Raw genomic sequence first — 21593 nt, 5'->3', positions numbered from 1 at the left:
TTTGAATATGGGGACTTCTGATTCTAATAGCTCTTGGTAGGGGCTATATCTGGTATAAGTTTGTATCACCTATCTATGACGAGTGCACTGCATTGCCATTTTAAAAATGGGTCATATAGGTCTTCAAAAAATATTGTTGGCATAGAGGTTTGAGGGTTTAGCTATAATTAAGCATTTTATAGTTGTAGATAAATTCTTTAGCAAGTGATTTTAGAAAATATTTGGTGAGAAAATGCTAAAAATGATTTTTTTTATTTAAAATACAATAGAAAATTAGTTAACAGTGCTCTGTTTATCACTTAACATAGCTCTGTTAAAATGTCAGGTTTGTGTCTTGGCTAAGTTATATTCAAATTTATCTTCACGGACATTACCATTGCATATTCCTTGACAGCAAGAGAACCCTCTATGTAGAACCCTCATTAGGTCCTGGCGACTTAAAGGTGTCGAAACTTCTTACCGCCCCAAGGATTTTCGACACAGACACAATTTCCCCAATAACCTCCGACGAATGCGTACCAGTGACAACCTCTTCTGGCGCCACGTTGTCCGTTCGAAAATTTCAAGAAAATGTATATCAACGAATAGTTATAGTGTTTTCTCATAGACATTGTCCATATATTCTCTGACTTCTGAATATACCCCACCGTAATATTTCTCGAGGACAGAATCTTCCTTAGCCCAGAGGCCTCAGATGTATCCTCCACGAAGCTGCAGAATTCTACCAAGGATTATTTTTGAGCCTTTCTCAGCTCGCCCTTATATTTTCTTAGCTCAGCCTTATAGATGTCCCAATCGTGTGGTGCTCTTGTGGCTTTTGCCCTGTTGAAGAGTTTTCTGCAGTCCTTCCTTAGACCAACCAGCTATGGGGTCCACCATGGTGGTCGCTGTTTGCCCTTGGCTTGGCACTAGGACATGCTGACACAAGCAAGTCATACAGGACCTTCCTGATCTTGACTATTATGTCTGTATCCTGCGCAGTTTCAACTTGCTTTTCTGGTCCAGAAGGGATAAACGTGTAGAATTTGTGCGGAATTTATCTCAATCCGCCTTTCTTGTTTAGCCGAGGGACCACTTCTGCAGTATTTTCTCCAAGGCTGATACTAATATAACGAAGATCAGAGAAGCTGTGGTCATCCAACACTTCCAGTCGCATATTCTTGTGCTTATATTTTCCGATACAATAGTAATATCTATAATATAATATATTCGATAAGCAGCTCACCCATTTCGTTGTTATCCGAACTTCCCCATATCTGATGATGTACATTAGCATCACTTGCTACAATGAGCCTCTTTTTCCCTGCAGAAGCCGCTTCAACCAGCAACGTAAGGCTTGAAGGCGGCATCTCTAAGCAATATATAGGTAAGCCAGCCAGTAATGACAATTATTCATTTAAATGCTGCCTACTACTGAACCTTCAGTGCTTAGCGACGAAAAAACAAAAACATTTAGATTACTCTTTGCAAGAATACAGGCTCTGTGTCTCCTTTTCCCCGTACCCTTGAGTAGTTAAAATCCCAGTACTCTTAGTCCTCGACCCATTGCTCCACATACCCATGGCTCCTGAATAGTGCCGCCGAAGCGTCCTTACAATGGTGGAGATTTATCTGTAGAAACCGGACCATAGTAAGGATTCAGAATTTTCACCACTGTTGTGTTAGTCTCGTCTTCTGAGTCCGCCAGAAGTTCATCCTCACAAGATTCCTTCGATCTTGTCATTATGAGTTTCCTTTCGCATCCAGGGGCAGTTGAGAAAGCAGTGAAAGCATTTTTCCTTAAAACACCGGATACTTGCGGTGTGGACTAATCCTTCTTAGATGCTTCATTAGCTGCTGCTGCTGTCGAAGTACCTTTTGAGTTCTGTCCTTTCCCGCTGGGACACACCTTGAGCCCAATCCAACCGGATGGCCCATCCACACAAGGCTTGTCGAGTACCATCGCCTGATTCCCCAATCCCACCGATTCTATAGACCTTCAGCTTCAAATTGTTGGATCCGTAGAACATAACTCCATTAGACTTGTTGAGGCCTGCGAGTTTAGTACGAATACTGCATGTCTCCGGTCGCCATCAGCCTTATCAAATCTTTCAGTTGGTGGTTGAAAGATTGGGATTACAGTCCCTTAGTCTCCCAAGTATGGATACAGGATATAAGGGAATCCTTGGTATCCAAGCGTGTGCCTTTGGTTATCATCCAATGTTGCGCCTGGCCAGATCTCGCCAATCTTCATTAGGGCGCAACGATACATCTCAGTGGAGCGTTGATTCCTGAAGGCATTTAGTTTGTATAGGCCACGATACCAGCCTGCATCCTCGCAGACTGGAGAAGCCCTGGTAAGGTCCAAACAATTATTGCATTATTTGCAATAGATGTCTTTTATCTATCATATCATATATCGCACAGTGTGAAATTCTCTTTTTTCTTATCTTTCTGGTACTTTTCATTATTTCTCAACAGGTGTATTTTAAGCCATATTTAGAAGTTTTAGCTCTACTAGTACGCCCAGTGCAACGTTAGCATATTTCGTAAATTTTTGGTACTTTTTTAGTACTTAAATGCACAAATTTCAAAAACTTATTTACTCAATCGATTTAGGTTGCCATAATGTAGCTAACTACCAAAATTAAAAGATCTAGCCCAAATAACAAAAACGTACCAAATAGTACCAATTGCAGCACTAAACGTACTATTTATCCATAACCTACATTTGCGCAAAAGTTCATGAATCTAGTTTTAGCCGTTCTTCTAGTTGCCTGGTACATACTTTCAAGGTGTGGTTCTAGCCCAAAATTCAGAGCTATAGCACAATCAGTAAAGAAAGCACCATTTTGTACGTTTTAGTACCTAAGTGGACCAATTGCACAAAACTTCTAGTGGCCCAATAAATACTGTCAAGGTGTGTCTCTATCCCAAATTTCGGAGCTCTATTTCAATTCGTAAAGAAAGTACCATTTTGAACTTTTTTAGTAGCCAAATGTACGAATTTCAGAAAAATATCCCCTTGTTGCAGAATATATACTGCCAAGCTGTAACTACAACCCAATTTTTGTCCTCTATCTAAATACGTAAGGAAAGTACCACTGGACAATTTGGCACCTAAATGGGCAAATTAAAAAAAAAACGTTTTTAATCACCCAATATATACGTTCAAGGTTTCAATTATACCACAATAAGTACGTTTCCTTCCACTTCTGGCACGATTTGTATTCCAAACATAAATTATTTCGTATTATTTTGCAGTTTTTGTTACCAAACTCTACGAATTTTGAGTAGACCATTTAGTCATCCATCATATTTTTTTCTAGTTGTACCTACGTGCCAAATTTCATACCATTTGCTCCATTTGCAAGCTCCATCTGTAAAGGTACAAAACGGTACCAATTGCGTACGTTTTCATCCATTACCTGTAGTATTTTTCCGTTTTTTCTTTTCACACTCATTATTTTGAAACAGACGTATTTTGGTACTTTTTTAGTACTGTTTTAGTACCTAAATGTAAAAAATTTCCAAAAACTTATATAGTCACACAATTTTGGTTGCCGTGGTGAACATAAGTACCAAAACTCACAGCTCTAGCTCAGTTTACAAAAAAAGTTCCACACAGTACCAATTTCTGCACTAAACGTATTATTTTCTCTTCACTAAATCTAATTTTTTGAGACGCTCTTTAATTTCAGCTCAGGAACATTCTCCTATCCCTATCCGTTCGCCCTGGCAAATAGTACCCATTTTCGTACTATTTAGTACATAAGCGTACTATATCACCAAGCCCGGCCTTATCTCGCGCCTCCAACCCACGGCCAACATTCAAGCACAATTTCATGTTTCTAGCTTTAGCCATTTGAGCTGGACAAGTATCAGTAAGTTAGCCAATATACTAACTTTATTTCAAATTTTACAGGTCAAGCGTATAGTCGCCAAATATATACTGCCGAGGTATAACTGTATCGTAATTTTGAGATCATTAGCTCAATCCGTAATAAAGTACCATTTTGAACGTTTTAATACCTAAATATACAAATTTAAAAAAAAAATCTTCTCGCCATCAGACACATACTCCCAAGATGTACCTGTCTCCAAAATTTCAGAGCGTAGCTAATACTGTAAAGAAGGTACAATTTTGTACGGTATAGTACCAAAATGTAAGAATATCAACAAAATCTTCTAGTCGCTCGGTACATACATCTACTCGGTACATCTGTATCACAAATTTCAGAACTAGAGCTCAGTCTGAAAAGAAATTACACTTTTGTACTGTTCAGTACCAAAATGTACGAATATCAAAAAAAATCTTCAAATCGGCCGGTACATACTGCCAAGATGTACCTGTATTACAAATTTCAGAGCTATAACTCAATTTTTTAAGAATGTACCATTTTGTACGTTTTAGTACCAAAATGTACGAATATCAACAAAATCTTGTGATCGCTCGATACATACGACCAATATTTTTCTTTATACCAAATTTCAGAGCTATAGCCCAATCTACAACAAAAGTACCAATTACAGCACCTTTGTATGTTTGCTTCCACTACCGGTACGATTTCGGCATTTCGTATTTGGTACAACTTATCGTGTTTTTGTCAAGACTACGATCATTTTACCAAATTATTAATTCTTCCCGTAAAAGAAAATAAGCTATTCCGTACTATTTACGATTTGTGAAAAAACATTTAGCCAGCCAACATAAATTTTCTAGTTGATCCTACATGTTAAATTTCAGAGCTCTAGTTCAATCCGTGAAGAAAGTACGAAATGGTACCAAATAAGGTACTAAACATACGTTTCTTCCGTTTCCAAGTTTCCATATTATTTCTACCTACCCCTTTATTTCGCAACAACAATCATTTAAGCCAAATTTCAAAATTCTAACGGTTACAATACGCCTTGTGCAAAATTCACCCATTTTGTACATTTTGGTACCTTTTTTAGTACCTAAAAGTAAAAATATCCAAAAACTGATATAGTCACCCAATTTGCCATTGTGAACCTTAGTACCAAATTCACAGCTGTAGCTCAATTTACAAAATAGTACCAATTGTGGTACTACACGTGCTATTACTTCAACTTCCTGTACTAATTTGGGAATTTAATTTCACTTAATCTACTTGAGCCCAAAAATATTCTCCTAGCCCTATTCGTTAACCTCTAGCAAATAGTTCCCATTTTCGTACTATTTGTGCCATTTATTACCTTAACATACGAATGTCACCAAACTCTGCCTTATCACGCGCCTCCGACCCAAGACCAATATTCGTGCAAAATTTCATAATTCTTGCTTTAGCCATTTGGTCTGGGCAGTGATTAGTCAGTCGGTCAATCACGCGTCTCCTTTATATATGGTCAGCTTCGCTAGCCCCGTTTTTCGATTTTTTCTTTTTTTATAGGACTTCCAAAACCCTGAGTTCCTAGGTAGGAACTCAGTCTATAAGGTGTAATAATTGCGTATAAATTTTCAGAAATCTGTCCCCTTCTGTTAAGAAATAATCAAATATAACAATACATCGGAAAAATCATTTAGTCGTCCAATATATATTGACAAGGTATAAATGAATCCCAATTGTGAGCGCTTTAGCTCAATTCGTAAAGAATGTATCATTTTGTACGCTTTCGTACCTAAATGCACGATTTTTAAAAACAATCTTCCGGTCACCCATAATTTATAGTCAAGGTGTACTTGTATTCTAATTTTGGTAGCTTTAGCCATTAAGTAAGATCCATTTTGTACGTTTGAGTACCTATATATACGAAAAACATATCTTCTAGTTGCTCACTATACTATTTCAAGGTACCACCACAAAAAAGTATGTTTTCTTCTACTTCTCATATTTTTGCCAAGACTGCGATAGTGTTTTTCATTGCCATTTTGCACTTTTTGCTACCACGACGTATGAATTTTGAATAGATCATTTAGTCACCCATCATATATTTCCTTCTTGTACCACATGCCAAATTTCAGACCTCTAGCTCCATCGGTAAAGAAAGTACCAATTTTGGTTCTAAAATGTATGAATTTTTGGTGGATCATTTAGTCACTAATCTTATACTTATAAGTTGTATCTGCATGCCAAATATCAGACTTCTAGCTCCATCTGAACAGAAAGTACAAAATTGTACCAATTTTGGTACCAAAATGTACGAATTTTGAATAAATCGTTTAGTCAATCATAATTTATTTCTTAGTTATACCTACATGCCAAATTTCGGACTTCTAATTTCATCTGCACTATACCAAATGGTACCAACTGCGGTACTAAACCTACGTTTTCTCCCGTTACCAGTACTACTTTTAAATTTCGATCTCCCGATTGAAGGCCTTTCACCGATAAATAGCGTATTTATTACCCGATTTTGCTGAAATTTAGTGCAGTGAGCTATGTTAGACCCTAAAGAAAGTAGAGGCATTTTTAATAAAACTTAGAATGAACTTTAATCAAATATACTTTTTTTACACTGGCAGAAGAAAGAATGCAATTACAGAGTCTCAAGCTATGAAAAAATTTTTCAACGCCGACTATATGAAAAATCCGCAATTACTTTTTGGGCAACCCAATATAACGTGCGCTAACACACGCCATCCATCACCGTGTATTGGTATTTATATTTAGATTCACATACAAAAAGATTTACTTCTTTTAATTACGTTATGTGACTTACACTAGTATTTGAGACATAGGATACAATAGTATAGTAATGCAGAACGGGAAAGCTGTGCCGGGAATCACACAGAACAGTGGACGAAACGGCGAATCTAGCGCGTCATAATTCAAATTCACAATAGAGAAAAAGTTAAATATTTTCGATGTTTCATATTGCCAAGAAACCACTGACTTGCAAACTACTAGTTTTTATATTGAGCTATTGCCAATTGCTAAGAAAAAGTGTTATCCGAGCGGAGTGTTGGTAACAGAAGTCTACGACGAAGTAGATACACAAAGCATGAAGATCACATTGCATCCAGAATCATTGAATGATATCCCCAAATTTGTTAAAAAATATATAAACTCATGGAATAGGGGAGAATTATGTTACAGTCTACAAATACTACAGCGATCATGAACATCAAACGATAGATGTTCAAAATATGTTTATTGACATTAATTGAATATTCAAATTATATTTGTTTCAATATGAGAGAGAAAAGCCGTCAACTCTAGTAAAACAAACATATTAATTTTAAGTAAAATAAAATATAAAAGACTTGAAAGATAATATTCAAGTCTAAATTTAAATTCTAACGTGATATTTCAGTATAAGACATGGTTTTAGGATCTGCCTTTACAAAAATCACTTTAGCCACAACTTCAAAACAAACATCCTGATCTGGCTAATTTTACCATTAAGAAAGCTGGCATAGCACTAAACATTTCTGACAAAGTTCAGCTATCTAACTTTAATGGTTTCTAAGGTATTCATTTTATATTCGTCCACTGTGCACAGGCTGGAACTTTGAGGTCCGATCTGTGCCGTGTTCATCGCTAACACGAGAAGCTTAGCTGTGGGCTATCGGGCGCGTCCACGGTTTGGGGATTGTGGAATGTTCCATACGGAGTAGCTGCAATGGCAGTCGCGGACAATCAGCGGTATCGAGCGGAGAGTCTCAGTGAGAGGCACCGTCTCTTTCTTTAATAAATTCGTAAATTTTGCCTATGTTCGTTGACTATTCATTTCATTTCATTTATTCATTTCATATTCATTTAATTTCCAGATTCAGCTCGATGAGGGGTCACTAGCGCCAGGCGCAGGCGAGATGGCTCTATATTGCACGGAATAATGTGTCACGAAGGCCAATCCCCACCTCCATTCCTTGAGCGATCTTTACGTAGCACATTGTATCCGTGACAACTTTGCAAGCTGCAGGGGTTGGTATAAAATCCGCAATCTCGTCGTTGCAGATCGGTTGCAAAAATGATACACTTCCCGACGCTTGTGACCCACTGCTGTCTATGTTCGGACATCGGAAATATACCCACTCCATGCACCGGTTACACCTCACCGACACCGACCGATGATGAAGGCGGTTCTGGCAAACCGAACAGAACCAGGCTCCGGTGTTCTTTTCAATCCCGGCACGGACCAGAAGCATGAGGAGAAGGCACTACGGGATGTGCTGCTCTCATGACGAAAAAAGACGAACACGTACACTGAGGCGGCAGCCCTTACCGATGAAGGATTCCATCGGGTCAATCAGGTGCGTACAAACGGCTGCCATGGGCTGTCAGTCTATGTCAGCAGCTAGAAATAACCTGCCTCCCGACTCTTTCTTTTAAAAATCAGGTGTTTACCGTTGCATTTGTGCCCCACAATCCCACACAAACAACGCGCAACAGTTAAACTATTTTTAGCTATGACGATTGAACTCGAACGTCACTCTGTGTTGCCATACTTGAAGTAGTGTTTTAGGCGTCAAACTTAAAAATTGTTTAACTTTTGCACATTACTCCCCCTTACCCTCATTTTCAGAAACGCCAATCTTGGAGATGGGTGGTGCAATTTAAGGGAAATTTTGTGTGCTCTCTTATAGTAACCTACAAACAAAATTTTGGTATCCAAATTTCGGATGGGGTACCTAGGTACCCACCCCAAAACCTACCAAATATATATATACACCAATCACGACAATATGGGACTCAAATGAAAGGTATTTAAGATTAGAAAACAAATCTGATATTCAATTGTCGCACCAAGTGTTTGGAGGACGACCCCAACTAAATCGGACAAATCAGACATATTTACCGACCATGGCAATGTGGGACTCAAATGAAAGGTATTTGAGAGTAAAATACGAATCCTTCCCCAAACAGGACTTATTTACTGACCATGGCGATAGGGGGCTTAAATAAAAGGTATTTGAGTGTAAAATACGAATCTGATATCCAAATGTGGGTTCAAGCTTCTGGGGGTCCACCCCTTCCCCAAAACACCCTCAAAACAGGGCTTATTTACTGACCATACCAATATGGCGCTCAAATGAAAGATTTAGATTAGAAAACGAATTTGATATTCAATTGTCGGACCAAGTCTTTGGGGGACCACCCCAACCCCAAAATCAGACAAATTTACGACCATAGCAATATGGGGCTCAAATGAAAGCTCTTTGGAAATAAAGAACGAAACTGTTATCAATATTCGGGAAGAGTGTCTGTGGGGCCACCCCACCCCAATAACATCACCCAAGTAGGAAGTATTTTCTGACAATTGCAATGTGAGGCTGGGCGACCGCCCCATCCCACAAAACACCCCCCAAACAGGTCATGTTTGCCGACTATGGAAAAATGGAGCTCAAATAAAAGGTATTTGGGAGTAGACCAAAAATCTGATATCAATATGCGGGACCAACTGTCTAGGGGACGTCCCACCATTATTACAACCCCCAAATAGGACGTATTTGCTCACCAAGACAATTTGGGTCTTCAAGACAGTGGAGCTCGATATTTATAGAATACCCCACAAACAGCAATTTTTTTTCTAACCATCGCAATACGGGGCTCAAATAAAGGTAGTTGGGAGTAGAATACGAATTTGATATCCAAATGTAGGACCATGTATTTAAGGCATCACCCCTTCATCAAAACACCCCCCAAAGGGTAAACATTTTTCGACCATGCCAATATGTGGCTCAAATGAAAGGTATTTGAGATTAGAAAACGAAATTGATAACCAATTTTGGGCCCTGTGTTTGGGAGACGACTCATCCTGTAAACACCCCTCAAAACCAATGGCAATATGAGGTTTATATATAAATGGTATTTGAGAGAAGAGTATGGTGCTGATATTTTTCAGGGCTATGTGTCTTGGGGACATCATGAGAATATCGGGCTGAAATAAAGTATTTTAAGAATTGAGTAAACCTTACATCCAAATTTAAATTCGTAGAATTTAGATCCATATGAAGTAAAATTTTGTTCCCTATAAAGTAAAAGAAGGCGCAGCGGAACGGGCCCTGTCCAGCTAGTAGATCATAATACAATACACTAGGAACCATGGTTGATTTAAGAAAGTCAAGTCACTTGCACAACAACAACGAAATCAAGGTCACTACCCTGTGGGGATGGTAGGAAAATTCCTACTAAACTGTTAAATTTATGTGCGTGACGATAAATTCCGAATTTAACTCTCAGAGACACAAGCACTTTGTAAACAGAGTGCGAGAGAGAGTAACAGAAGTATTAACAGAGATCCACTGAGGGTTTAGAAGAGCTCCCTAAATACTTAACAGAACCAAAAAACGAGACATTTATCAAATTTTTAATAGTTATCAACTTTTGCAAATATTTGTAAGAACCAAAAACAACCAAAATTTGGAGTTTAATATCAATGCTTTAATATTAATGCCGCCAAACGAAATATCTATTACAGTGGTACTGAAAAAATTTACCAATTTATGAAAAAAAAAATATTCTGGACAGGATTATGGCCAATGATCCTGGAGAACATCCAAGAATTTTACAAGGTACTACCATACATCGTTGGAAAGACCACGATGTGTGCTTTCCAAAACATGTCTTTATTCCAAAATCAAGCAGTTGGTTTTTTCAATTTCTGTCTTTTTAAAAAAATTACTCGAAAAAATTCTGCTCCTGGAGGACATCTAAGAATTCTACAAAGTACTACCATACATCGTCGGACAATCCCATGGCAGCCGGTTGTATGTACCGATTGACCCGATGAATTCCTTCATCGCCATGGGCTGGCGCCTCAGTTCACCACACACTGCTACTATAACAACAACATACATCGTCGGAAAGGCTTTCCAAAACATGTTTTTAAACGAAAATTGAGCATTTGGTTTTTAAAAATTTCAGTCTATTTTAAGAAAATTCTCGAAAAAATTCTAGACAGGATTATGGCTTATGCTCCTGGAGGTCGTCTAAGAATTCTTAGCTGTGAGCTACCGGGCGTCCACAGCTTGCGGATAGTGGAATGTTCCATACGGAGAAGCTACAACGGCAGTCGACGACAATCAGCAGTATCGAGCGGAGAGTCTAAGTGAGAGGTCGGGCGGCACCGGCTCTTGCGCAAATACTGAGTTCCTATGATGCTCGATATAACAAGGCGGGTTATTGGAGCCTTTAAATAACAAATGGCCTCCCTGTTCTCGCGGCGATCAGTCCTTTGGACCACAACGAGTTTGCTCACCTACATGAGCTTGACGTGGATCGCCACCCCCACATGAAAATGTGGCTACAACTTTTCAACTTAATATAATAACTCATAAGTTTTCCCATAGAGGACGCTTGTGTTATTTGCGTACTCGCATATATGCGTCTGCGCTGTTGACTTTTACTTCTGTTACAAACTTTTTCGAACATTGTGTGAGATGTCCATAAATTACTTTGTATAGGCCGTGCATTTTTGTGTGTGTGAGCACAATTGTTTTGCTCTACACGCGAAATAAAACTGCAAAGCCACCAATGCCAAAATGGTTCGAAAATAGTTTTTTTACAGTTAATTTCAAATGAGTTTTTTTTTGGGTTGAACTTGTGGGTTTTATTTTGAAAGACTTTCTTTATAAATATATGTTTGATAGATTCTCAATGAGCAAATAAAACTGCAAAGCCACCAATGCCAAAATGGTTCGAAAATAGTTTTTTTACAGTTAATTTCAAATGAGTTTTTTTTTTTGGGTTGAACTTGTGGGTTTTATTTTGAAAGACTTTCTTTATAAATATATGTTTGATAGATTCTCAATGAGCAAATGTTTCATTGCAATTTGAACATGACAGTATTTGCTTCCAAATTAAGCATTTCGAAAAGATGTCTGGTAAGAAACAAATTGATTTTTCATTCATTCGTCGTTATTTGTGTTTATTTTGCCTGGTCTGCATTGAATAATGTTCGTAGTTTATTTCTATTTTGCTGAGTGTAAATGTTCAAAAGCGTATCTTTGCCCATGCCCGGTCTAGGCTAGTCTTTTTCTCATAGCAGAGAAGTTAATTTTGGTGCGAACGAGCTCTCTTAACACAAAACAAAGCACGAACATTCGCCGAACTTTATTCAGCGCAGCTTAGGCAATTTGCAATTTCATTTGGCGTGTAGACCAAACAATTGTACTCATAGCCATATAACTGTGCCCACCGCTGGCATGGGCACTGCTTTTTGATTATGTGTGCGTGAGTAAAATTGTTCATTCAGAGTTTGAAATTACTCTCTAACTGTAGCAGGAGCAATATAAGCAAAACCACTAGTCGCGCGTAGTGAGATTGCAAAACTACTCGCTGTCTGCTAAATGTTTATTGGTTATCGTTCGACAAATGCTTCTCCTCGCCAGCCGGCAATTAAAAAAATTCTTTCTGTCTCTCTCTCTCACTCTGATCTGTCAGTGCAGAAAATGGGTAAATGTTGGATCGTACCAAATTTCTCTTGCAGCGTTCCAATTGCAAAAGCTGTTTTGGTACAGTTTATTCATTGAAACTGTTAGGGTGCGTGTGAGAGGATGCCGTTGTGGGACGGGTGGGTGAATATAAAAGAGATTTGAAAACAAATAAAACACCGGTGATTTGGGGTTTTCTTTAAACAAAGGATTGTCTTTATTAGTGTGTGATATTTCAACACAGGCGATAGTTACCTAAAAGACAAAGGGTGAGAGATGCGCGATGTCTGCGGTGTGAGACTTAAATTGCGAGCGTTTTAGGAAAAAACAAGATGCTTCGAGGCGTCGTTTGATATTGGAAGTGTCTCTCTACATCCGAACGAGGCAAATACGCTCCTAAGAGGGTTGTAGAAAGAGAAAGTGCTCTTAATAAATGTTCCTACAGTTCGGCTAAGCGAACAAGGCCAAGGAAAGGTTGTAGAGGAATTACCGCGAATGGGAAGAATCCCCCTGCTATCCAATCTCCATGACAGGTTGTAGGAAAACTATAGAGCTCCCCCTCTACGTGAACAAGCTCCCCCTACGTATGTGAACAAGCTCAAAGGAGGGGTGTAGAGAAAGGAACAAGCGAATCGTTTGAACTAAAACAGAAACCAAGCACCATTTTCTTCTTTGTACTGCAACATGCGTTAGTCCTGTGCAAATTACATTCTAGAGCATTTGATGAAATAATAAAATGAAAAAGATTTTGTTATTTTTTATACATTTTACATTGTGGATTAGAGTTAGACCACACTTAACATATTACTTTCATAAAATTTTATTTTTTTTAGTTTTACTGTAAAACAACTTTTATATACAATTATTTTGCTTTTTTGATTAATATATAACGATAGGCATAAAATTAAAAAAAGGAATAATTATCTTGAAAAATCTATTAATCCTTAAATTTAAAGTAATTGTCAATAAAAATATTTATAAATTTTTAATAAATGATGCAATTAGACAAACAATAACAAATATTGTTTGAGCGCTTGTTGTGCGCTCTAAATTTAGTTTGCATTAAATTAATTTTAAATATAGAGTGGGCTAAAACGTATTCTCATTCCTTAATGGAAGTGTCTGGAAGGAGCAACCTTGCAGTACACACATTGCTTAGTAGCATGTATACACACAAAAATGAATACTAAAAAGACAAATTATTCTCATTATTGTGTGACAAAGAGAATTAATTTTAAATGAATGCTGAGTTGAAGTCAGAAAACTTTTGACAGTATCTCACACTGTACCCGAAAAAGCTCAAACAGAAGCGACAAAGTCATCAGCGCAGACGTTGTTCTTTGCTAGTGGGGAATAAACATAGGCGGCCTCTATAGGACAACTTACCAATTGTTGTATTGAGTTGAATAGTAAAAAGCTGTAACTCTTTTAACATTAGAGCATGATCGAAATGATAATGCAAATAACATCCATTATTTTAACAGATTTACTGGAATGCTATCTCAAGTTTCAGTACAATAACAATATTTTAAAACAAGAAGCTACATGTTTACAACGGATTAGAATGTATTTTTTAAAAAAGACAGGAATTTGAAAACAACTGCCGATCGATTTCCGAACAAAACACACAAAGGTATGGTAGTACCTTATAGAATTCTTTGATATTCTCCAGGAGCATTGGTCATAATCCTGTCCAGAATATTTTTTTTTTTATAAATTTGTCATACCACGGTAATAGATATTTCATTTGGCGGTTTTGATTCAATGCATTGATATTAAGCTCCAAATTTTTGTATTTTCATTGTTTCTTCTTACAAATATTTGCAAAACTTGATAAATAATAAAGAATTTAATACATTTCTCTTGTTTTTTGGTTCTGTTAGGTATTCATAGAGCTCGCTAGCCCTCAGTGGAACTCCGTTAATACTTCTGTTACTCTCTCTAGCACTCTGTTAACAAAGCGTGTCTCTGCTAGCTAAATTCGTAATTTATCTTCTTTGGGCTGTTATCGCAGAGATCATGCGGATCATCATATTGTGGATAGATATCCGACGCCCAGAAGCCTTAAGGTAGATCTACATGATCTAAAGAGTGAGGTTCAGCGCTACAAGAGAGAACCTTTAGATCAAGAGGCATATCAACCAGGTCTAGACAACAGTCATGCAGACACGGTAGCAGATGCGGTAAATAGCTACCGGGAGAATGTAGTTCTTGGAGAACGACCGCATCCCATTGTACCTAAAGAAATTGACCTGACCCAGCAAACCAGAGTAGTACTGGCTCAATTACGTTCCGGCAGATGCATCCGCCTCAACAGAGCAAGGATTGATGCCGACGTGTAAGATGTATGTCCCGCTTGTGACCACGGACCACACTATATACGTCACCTGTTTAACTGCCCAGTCAGACCCAGATCCTCGTGGATGCACTTAGTATCTGGATCTTGGGACTCAACAAAATGAAGCAGATGAAAAATAGAACACAACAAACTGCTACAACAACAACAGACCAGACATAAACACACTAAGGGGCGTGGTATGGAAAACAATTAGGGATTTTGTAAGCAGGTTACTTGTTAGTATTAAGAGTGCACGACAAGCGCATTACTGGCTTAGGTGTATGTCCATAGTCGCATGGGGCGGATTAATATTGGCACCATCTTTTCAACCTAAACTAACCTACAGTTTTGACCTATTAAATTGCCACAGTTTGACATTATTTTTGAAGGTGAGAAGTGTGTCTTTCAAGCGAGTGGTCGTTTGTCAAATTTAGAATCATTTATGTCAAAAATATAAATCATGCTAATTTTAAATTGAAATTTACCAAAAAACTTCAGGTGATTCGGGTTAAGGAGCAGCGGGGATACTTCTCTCTTATCAGTTAGTGCTGTCCGATACAAGTCAAGTCAATGAGGAACCTCCATTTTATTGCCGACTCTGAACGGATTGCCGCAGAGCGACACCACTTTAGTAGTACCTAAGGTACCCGGGGCGGGATAACTATGATTACCACATAGGCTACAAGCTTTCAACATTATCATGAGAAGCTCAGCTGGGAGCTAACGGTAGCGTCCACAAATTGCGGATAATTCAATGTTCCATCAGCGGCATCGAGTGTCACAGATCCCGATCGGCGCCAGATCTTGCTTAAATACAGAGTGCACAGGAAGCTCGATATGACGAGGCGAGTTATTGACGTCTTTAAATAACCAATGGACATCACGTTCCCGCGTCGATAGGTCTTTTGGACCGGAACCAGCTTGCTCACCTATAGAAGCTTGAGGAGGAGCGCTACCTCCAAAAACAAATGTGGCTAAAAAAGCAGCCCATATAAGAAAAATTGAATTTTGATAAGCTAGGTAAGAATTTAGTTGTTTTTTTTTTTTAATATTGGTCGAAAATTCTTTTCTTACTTGTTTTGACAACACAGCTAAACAGTTCGGCTTCCAAAGAGAGCGAGCGAGAGAGAGCTTTCCCAAAAAATTGAACTTCTTTCTTGGTTGTTAAAAAAGTCAACACACACACACAGATTCGATATTTTACAACTAACCATTGCCATGAGATGGATGGTGGAGGTAATATGTACACACGAAACTAAAAATGCATGTACATATATACGTACATATATAGTTTACTATTTACAGAAATGACTTCAAACCTACAGAAATCACATCATGTGGCCAACATGCGCATGACAGAAGAAAGGCAAACGTAAAGTGAAACAAATAAACACCAGAAAATGGTTACTGTAAACACGGAGACGCTGTGAGACACACGTATGTATGTATTAAGCTGAGAGAAGAGATTATAATACACCATGAAAATTACCTAATATACAATGGAGCTTTGTATTTCTTCCTTTCGAGACGACGACTCGGCAGTAGATGTTTTGTGTCTGCTGCAGCTATCCCCCACAGAAAGCGAAACAAAAACAGAAAACACAACAAAACAAGTTAGAAACTGGACAACGTGAATCTAAATCGAATTGGAGTGACAGCGACGTTGTGAGGTGGCTGGCGGTTTATGGTTGTTGTTTTTATTTGCCAAGGCAAATGCGACGATGATTGTACGACTTGACTTTTTGTGGTCTTTAATTTGTAGATTATTCTATATTGCTGCAGTTGTTGTTGTGCGCTTTTTTCAGCTTTCCTTGTTTTGTGTGCAAATTGGAATTTAATTTATTTTGAGCTTACTTAGAACATGCATCGGAAAAAATTAACACAATTGTAAAAAAAACAAACACAATACAATAATCGTAGCCGAATTTATACTTTAAGTGCTGTTGATTTTGTTTTGCACCTGACACTCATGTATGTGTGTAAGTTTACGATCTATTATTTAGATATGATGGATGATTTAGATTTCTTTATTTTGAACAGTGACAGCAAAAGTGCGCGCGCGTTTATAAAAATGAACTGCCGGATAAAGAAGTTTTTTCACAAGAATAATTAGCATTTTCTATCGCTATGTGTATCACTACTTGTGTATTTTCGATACATTTCTTTTTTGATAAAAATCTTCTTGTTGCTAATGATGTTTTTAACATCTGCTTTCATTCCTCACAAACATTGGTTGTTCACTCATTGTTTACACATTTTTGATAGATATTTTCGGTAAAATCAAGGAGGAAACAACTCCTACTGATAATTGTGTCGTCTGCTATTTTGCTTTATTTTTATTTCGTTTTTTTTTTGTCACCTGAAAATGTTGATTATCATTCAATCACTCACACAATTGCACAAATACACATACACACAGGTGATGTGAAAAATCACTCTTTGTCGATATATCTTTATAGGCCTTAAAATTCACTAAAACCAATATTTGCAGTTCGCGTTTATTACATTTCTAATTAATTGTCCTTCTTACTGAAGTACGACAAATTCCAATAAAAAATTTGCGTTTCTGAATTGTTTAGCTTAAACTCATTCGTAGTTCGACCTTCTGTACTTGTGTTACACAATTTGAAACATGCTTGCTATATTCCACCACACTGCAAAATGGTATTACATTAACTTATTTCTTTCCATTAAAATCGGAACTTCTATTAATTAATGCATATTCCATAAACTTTTGGCAATAAAAGAGTAAAGTTTTGACTACAATAGGACTGATGGACATCCGAAAATCCGTTCTCAACCGAAAATCACCACAAAAGGGAATGGCCATTTTCACCGAAAACCACAAAGAGGAGTCGCTGAAAAAATCGATAAAATAAAATTATCGATACAAAACATTTTAACTCATGTCAGGTTTATACGAAGCTATCATTGGCCGGCAACAATTATATACAATATATTCAATACCGAACGCCAAACTACGACAATTGACGTCGTGCACTCTTTTTCGCCAATTATTCTATTGTAATATTGACTTCATTCGAAGCAAAAATGCCATTATTGCGAAATTCGATTGACTTTACTTTTAGCCAGTAGTGGAATTCTGTAAAATGTTTTAACGAAAATCGTTTAATCTCCCTCAATACCCATAGTAAAATTTTAAATGAAATTGTTATTTTACCATTGTTATTTTCGAAATGTTTCAAAAAAGAGACTTTGAAACATTTCGAAAATAACAATGGTAAAATAACAATTTCATTTAAAATTTTACTATGGGTATTGAGGGAGATTAAACGATTTTCGTTAAAACATTTTACAGAATTCCACTACTGGCTAAAAGTAAAGTCAATCGAATTTCGCAATAATGGCATTTTTGCTTCGAATGAAGTCTTGAAACATTCATCATCGCGAAAAAAAAGGGTTTTCAATGGTGAAAAACGAACATATTGTAGTACCCGCCATTAGATAAAAAGCAATAACGGATGTGGTATTCAGCTTCCACATTTAACAATAATCGACATCATTAAAATCAGCTGCTTTAGCTAACGAATCAAAAACCGCAGACGGCCACGACAAACGGTCGGCTTGGTCTTTCTAATATCGTAAAAGTGGCACATATTAGATTCATGCAAGTTGGCATTTTAACCAATTCCTCTTTTTGTAACTTTGTTAATAGAAAATTAATTTGCAAGTTATTACAAAAATACGCTAAATTTTTTTGAACAAGTTTATAAAATATACAAATAAAAATTTTATTTATCTTTTGGCACCGTGTATAACAAGTTTAAAGAACTATTAATAAATGGAAAGATTGCAAAATGTTATCATCATACCGCAAGTAAAATATGGCAGTTTCACATTCGTATAAAACTTAACTGTGCGACTTACTAAAAAAGAAGACAAAATAATTTGCCATCTTGTACAATTCCTAAAATGTTTGTACCCAGGCGGATTTAAAAAGGTGGCCTCACGCGTACGGATGTTAACAGCCGGCCATTTATTTGCATTGCTTGTTGTTATCTTCTTTTTTGCATATTCTCTGCTCATGTATGCACACCTGTGTATACACACACGCACACAAATTTCTTTTCGTGTGTTGCAAAACGTCGATTAGTTTGATTACAAAATGGTGGATTGCACCATATGATTTGTGGTTGTTGTACAAACGATAAAATTCGGTGAAATAAGAAAGAGAAATAAATATCATTAACTACATTGGTTTTATAGTATTTTTCTCTTGTTTTTTCTTAAAACATTTCGAATACGTCTGCACAATCAAGTAATAAGCGCAATAGCGTGATTTTCGTAATATAAAAAAGAACAAAAAATTTCCAAAAAATTTTTAAACGAATAATTTGGTATTGATAAAACATTTCCTTATAATTGTGTACATTTTATTAAGATGTGTAATGTTTTTAAGTTAAAATAAGAAGAGTTTCCGGCAATGAAAAAGTTGTTTTCTTATTATTTTTGTCGTTTCCTCTTTGTGATTTTCTTGGGTTTGGGTAGAGTTGCCAAAGAAAGCAGATAACGATTTCTGTTAACGAGGAATTTCACAAGTATTCAAAAAATTTAATTTAGATTTGAAATAGGTTATTTGACAAATTTCCTTAATAGAAATTTTAAATTGTAGCGAGTTTTCTTATTACGTCATCACACATTGTTTCTAGTATTCCCTAGAATTTTTTTATTGTTCTTTGTTATCATTCTTTTATTCATAATTGTTTCTGTTTTGTCTAACTCCACGCTTGTTCAATAGATGTAAGTGCATGTGTTTACCTGTCAATTATCATGTTATGTATGTGTGTTTGTGTTCGTCAACGCTGGTCAGCTAAGAAGAGATCAATAGAGGACTTATCGCGAAGTTACCAGATTGAGTATTCTCGAAACATCGATGTGGCCAGCAAGAGATAAATAAGGCAGCACGAGTCAGTCTTATCTGAGAACGCGTATTGTAAATGTATCAGCAAACAACAGTTAGCAAGTTGTAAACCAAATAATAGATCAATAAATTATTGTTAAGTAAAGTAATTGTAAACGAACTGTGTTTTAATTGGATGTGAGACGTCTACTGTAAAAACGTAACAACATATATATTAAAGGCCGAAACAGAATGAGCGTTTTGTGCTTTGTTTTGAGCATTGCGTTACAAAAATGCAACTCTGCACGTAAATACTACAAAAGCAACACGTAAAAGATAAAGAATTTTCAACTTTGACGTTTGAACTCAAGCATCATTCTGTGTTGCCATACGCGAACTAATGGTTTTAGGCGTCAAAGTTGAAAATTGTTTAACTATTGTGCGTCCCTTTTTGTGGGATTTGTTTACAGATCTGCTTTTTTAACGCGCGGGCATAGTATGTAACTTCTAAGTATGTAGCTAACTATGGCGAAACAAAGGTGGTCTCATTTGTACAACAACCACAAGTCATATGGTGCAATCCGCCACATTGTTCTCAACACAACCAAAGAAACTTTCCCTCGTGCGTGTACGTGTGCAAGTAAAATTAGATAAATAGAAACACAAAGAGAACGTGTAAAACTAACGGGTTGTTAGTTGTAAATATAAACACAAAACTGACATCTTAATACAGTCAAACGGCCAGCCTGTTTTCCGCAGTTCGTGACACCACCTTTATTAATCCACCTTGGTAACTAAGTTTTGTATTTAGGCTATTTTTATTTAGGTACTATAAAAGCTTTTTGTGATATTGATGTGAATACAAAAAAAATCTGCTTGTTTTTTAACAATCGTGACATACATCTTGCACGTCGGCATCAATCCAAGCTCTTTAGGAGTTGAGGCGGCTGCATCCGCCGGAACGTAATTGAGCCAAAACGAATCTGGTTTACCGTGGAAGGTCAATTTCTTCAGGTGCAATGGGAGGCGGTCGTTCTCCAAGGACTATATTCACCCGATAGCCATTTACCGCATCTGCTACCGTGTCTGCATGAATGTTGTCTAGACCTGCTTGATATGTCGCTTGTAACGCTGAACCTGGTGCTCTAGATCATGTAGATTTACCTTAAGGCTTCTAGGCGGTGGATATCTATCCACAAGATGACGATTTGGATGGTCTCTGCGATAACAGCCCAAAAGGTATTGCTTAGACAGCATGTAGTTATGTCTTCGCACTGGTAGAATCTTTGTCTCCTGATGGAGGTGGTCCACATGAGAACTGAAGAGACAGCCCGTCGCAGTTCGGAGGGCGGCATTCTGACAGATCTGAATATTATTCCATTGCGTGTCATAAAGTTGACGAGACCACACTGACGCTGCATAACTTACCACAGACTGCTTTGTACGTGGTTAACAAGGTTTCTTTGACTGCACCCCAAGTGCTGCCAGCAAGCGAGTTGAGGACCTTGTTTCTTCTTTTGAATTTATCGCAGATTGCTGTGGCATGTGGGGAGAATGTGTAAGATCTGTCAAATATGACGCCAAGTATTTTGGGACACTTGATGGTCGGAATCATTTCTCCATCGACCATCGCAACCAGCTCAGTATTCACCTCACGCGTATTTGTAGTGAAGAATACAGGCTGAAGATTTGGTGGCAGATATCTTCAGATTTCTTGCAGCGAAATATAAGGCAAGTTCGTCGAGGTAGACGTTCAACCTATCGCAGATGTCAACAATGGGTGGGAGCCTGATGCCATGATCGTGCAATCGTCCGCATAAATTGACGGTTGAACAACCTGGCGCATCTCTTCGGATCAGTCGCGGATATTTCGCCAAAAGTGACTGAGGTCCCGTCATCCCGTCTACCGGGGTTCGAGAGTGATTTAACAGTAGACCACAGCTTGCCTAAGTTACATTGCTCCAAGTATTCCAGCCAGAAATTCCGCTTATGTTCGTTGACTACCCTGTTTATTTCCAGATTCAGCTCGCTGATTCTGGGTTAGTGGGGTCCATACAACGAAACCCATCACGCTCGTC

The 21593-nt window shown here is 37.6% G+C and overlaps 1 protein-coding gene across 2 annotated transcripts in view; it reads right to left on the bottom strand.

Annotated features, from left to right (window-relative positions):
* LOC106093830 (serine-rich adhesin for platelets) overlaps window positions 1-17462 on the bottom strand; it is a 104721-nt gene extending 87259 nt beyond the window's left edge. Inside the window, exon 1 of one of the 2 annotated variants that reach the window (XM_059364591.1) lies at window positions 16144-17462. The gene's annotated coding sequence lies outside the window, so the exon portion shown is untranslated. Of the gene's footprint in view, window positions 1-15139; window positions 15202-16143 lie in introns of those variants that run through there. The other variant, XM_059364592.1, reaches the window with a different exon arrangement.
* Window positions 17463-21593: the final 4131 nt, after the last annotated feature.

The sequence above is a fragment of the Stomoxys calcitrans genome, chromosome 3 (assembly GCF_963082655.1).
Source record: "Stomoxys calcitrans chromosome 3, idStoCalc2.1, whole genome shotgun sequence".
Taxonomy (NCBI): Eukaryota; Metazoa; Arthropoda; class Insecta; order Diptera; family Muscidae; genus Stomoxys; species Stomoxys calcitrans.
Note: the sequence above shows the minus strand (reverse complement) of the source record. Positions and strands in the feature narration are given on the sequence as shown.